Source organism: Mastomys coucha, chromosome X, assembly GCF_008632895.1.
Source record: "Mastomys coucha isolate ucsf_1 chromosome X, UCSF_Mcou_1, whole genome shotgun sequence".
Taxonomy (NCBI): Eukaryota; Metazoa; Chordata; class Mammalia; order Rodentia; family Muridae; genus Mastomys; species Mastomys coucha.
This window is the reverse complement of record NC_045030.1, coordinates 51,726,274-51,730,267: the sequence shown is the minus strand read 5'-3', so window position 1 is coordinate 51,730,267 and position 3,994 is coordinate 51,726,274.

Genomic DNA, 3,994 nt, shown 5'->3' with positions numbered 1-3,994 from the left:
TATATTCTTCCCTTATATATTGCATCCTGATCATAATTTCCTCTCCCTCTCCTCCTCCAGGTTCTCCCTTCTTCCTCCCCTTTCCCCAAGATCCACCCTGCCCCCTCAGAACAGGCCTCTCAGAGATATCAACCAAACACAGCATAACAAAGTACAATAAGTCCAGGCACAAGTCCACGTATCAAGGCAACCCAGTAGGAGGAAAAGGGTCCCAAAGACAGGCAAAAGAGTCAGAGACAGCCCCTGTTCCCACTGTTAGGAGTCCCACAAGAAGATCAAGCTACATAACTGTTACATATGTTTAGAGTAACTAGGTGAGTCCCATGCAGGCTCCCTGACCTCTGTGAATTCCCATGGGTCCCTGTCAGTTGATTCTGTGGGCTATGTTCTCGTGCTGTGTCCCTATAACATTTATTTCTTAAGACACAAAATGAAAGTTGTTGCAAGCTTAACAAGAACTGGGTGATGGGTATGTATATTTGTTCGGTTGTTCACATGTTTCCCTGCATTAGCAATCACTTTCAGTCAATGGAAATAGAAAAGGGAGAACTCTAGGAGAGGGTGAATTAGGTCAAGGAAAATGAAAGCCAAGAGAGTTTCTTTGGCTGTTGCAAAGAGTCCACTAGCAAACACTAAATGTGTGGTTTCAATTAGAGGTGTGGATAGAAACAAGATTATGGGGCGTGCAAAGAAGGAGCTCTGTCCTGAAAAAGTGGAGACAAGAGACCACAATATTGAAGAGCTCTGCAAATAAAAATGAGAAAAGTAATTAACTTAGCTAGAAGCTAAACCAGATTTTGACAGACCCAAAGGCACTTTAAAGCAAAGGGAAAGGAGCCAGCACATGTTAGATTAAATAGGCTACAAGATCCCCAGCAAATTCCCTCGGTAATTGGGAAGGACAATGGTCCAAGTGGCTATAGTAGAATCAACTTTGGAGAACAGGCAAGATTCTCTTTCCTCCAAGTTTATAGTAACTTCTGTACCTTAAAATAGTGCTAACCAGATAGTGATTTTTGAGGTAATTCTTCGTTGGATAAAGGAAACCAGTAAACAAAAATAAAATCATTTATAATCAAGTAGCTGCAAAATAGTTTGTTCTATAAAGCACATCAATTGTTAATTTTATCCAAAAACCAATTCTATTTTTTTTTTGCAGTGCTTTTGGCTTGCTCATGCTAGTTTAATGCTCTACCACAGAATGTTCAACCATTAGTATCCTCCTAGCCCTAAAGCCCCATGGTATCTGGAAATTGTTTTGAGGTCGGATCTCCCCACTTCCCAAGTCTGCATAATTACGATGGGAGAAATCACAGCCATCATAAATTAAATTGGTTATGCACAGACAATTTCAAGAGCAAATTATAAAAGCCTTTTCAAAAATTTATAGCAAAATGTAAATGTTTAATGCAGGAAGGGATGCATTTTAATATGTTTAATTTGTTGCTGGCGGGAGCTTCCACAAGTGGTAGTGCTTAGGGTCTGTGAAGGCCAGCCTGGCACAAATGAAGCCAGGAGGGGAGACTGCATGGAGGTGAGTCAGCAGCCAGAGGCTGGAAGGCAGGCCGGACGAGACATAAATGATTCATTGATTTTTAAATTACCACTAGTTAAAAAGCCAGCAATTGGTATTGCTTTCCATACAGAGCTGCATGAAAAGCTCATTCTTATTTACATATTTCTTTTTTACATTTCCGTGATGCATTTCTTTTTTTTTGTTTGTTTTTTGTTTTTTGAGACAGGGTTTCTCTGTGTAGCCCTGGCTGTCCTGGAATTCACTCTACAGACCAGGCTGGCCTTGAACTCAGAAATCCACCTGCCTCTGCCTCCCAAGTGCTGGGATTAAAGGCGTGCGCCACCACAGCCCGGCTGCCTTGATGCATTTCTAGTTAGGCATTTCTATTTTGTGTAGAATTAACACTAAGAAAGGTTTATTACTGGGGGGTCATGTATATGATAGAGAAATGGTGAGAAGCCCAGCAAGCAGACACAACTAGCCTCCTTGGCACATGATGCCCTCCAAACCCTCCTTTTTCCTCATCTCCCATTTGGTGTTTTCCCCTTTCCTGGCTAAGTTTTCTTTTCATTTCCTGCATACATTGTTCTTCTCATTACACCGTGTCTTTGGCTTGTCTTTCCACATATTGAATCCCACAGCCAGCCATCACCCAGACCTACTTGCCTTCACCTCTCAGAACCTAAAGAGAACCAACTGAAACAGGACAGAATCCACCTGTCTTTCTCAGATCCAAGGATCTGTCTTTATTGCATTTTTGTTGGTTGGTTGGTTGAATTTTTTCTTTTAATTTTTAAATTATATTTGTGTGTGTGTGTGTGTGTGTGTGTGTGTGTGTGTGTGAATGACATTCGTGGTACACAAAGGACAATTTGAAGGAGTCAGTTATTCCCTTCCAGCATGGGTGTCCCAGGGATTGAAATTTAGGCTGTCAAGTCTGACAGCAATGCCTTTACATTCTGAGCCATCTTATCAGCTCTGACTTTTGTTTTGTTCTGTTCTATTTTTGAGACAGGATCTCTCATTCTACAGCTCAGGCTGTCTTGGAACTCACTAGATAGAGCAGGCAACTCTCAAAATCACAACAATCCTCTTGCCTCAATCTCACAACAGCAACACTTGCTGGCATTGCAGCTGTGAATAACCACACCTGGTTTTGAATGTCCTTTTCTTCAATTATATAAGGAAGATCCTTGGGATTTGCACATGCTAGACCAGTGTTCTGTTACTGAGCTTCATTCACAAGTCCTTGGATATGTCTTTTTAGAGATACTGTGCAAGACGATTCTTTGCAGACTTGAATTCAATTCCGTTTAGCCATTATGACTTTGGAGTTGAACATGTGCAATAGTTAGAGGTAACAAGATGGGTTTGATCACACTGCCAGTGTTCAGTGTTCAGTGTAACACTTGAACACTGTTAGCTTGCCATCTTGGTTTTGGCCTTTATAGTATGTAAAATTATAAAAAATGCTCATAAAATATTCAATATCTTTCCAAAGAATCAGAAAAATAGTGATGTTAGTTAAATAGTTAAAATACAGAGTGTAAAACTGATAAAACGTCTACAAATTGTCAAGATGATACTCATGAAAGACATAAGCTGATCAAAACTCCTGAGATTTAATATGGAATTTTCTTGAATTGGAACTTTAGAAAGCCTAAGGGGAAGGGGGGCAGAATTATGCCTCCATTCCAAATCGGAGACATTTATAGGGAATAAAATCAGCCATGTTTGCAAAATTAAGTAAAGATCTCTAATTTCATGTCTAAACAAAATAAAAATTATTAAAGTGAGCAAGATAATATTTTTCAAACCATAAAATTCAAGAAGAGGGGACAGACTTTTATTATCTTTATTATGATTTTTATCCTTTAGCAACGCTGCATCAGATGCTTGAGCCAGGAATTTAACCCAGAGACTGGGTTGGTACTTGCAAAACCGAGGTCACCACTACGGGGCATTAGTTATGAGTTATAAACAGGTTTTATTGTTTAGGGTTTTTTGGTTGTTTTGTTTTGTTTTTGTTTTTGTTTTTGTTTTGTTTTGTTTTTTCGAGACAGGGTTTCTCTTTGTAGCCCTGGCTATCCTGGAACTCACTCTGTAGACCAGGCTGACATCGAACTCAGAAATCTGCCTGCCTCTGCCTCCCAAGTGCTGGGATTAAAGACGTTTGCCACCACCGACCGGCTATTGTTGAGTTTTTAAAGTTAGCATACAAAATAATTCTTTACATAGTGACATTTTCATACATACATGTCATTATTATACTTTGTTCTCATTTATTTTCCTTTCTCAGCACCCTGTCTTGTGTCGCCACTAGCTAATTCTCTTCCTTTCCCAGGTCACTGCTCCCTTCAGTTTTGTTATTAGAAAATGTCCGACTTTGAAAATAGCTTCTGCATGTGACTGCTGCAAGGTTAAGTAATACTTAGTCAACACTGCTATAGACACATCAAGATGATCTGTGAAGATTGC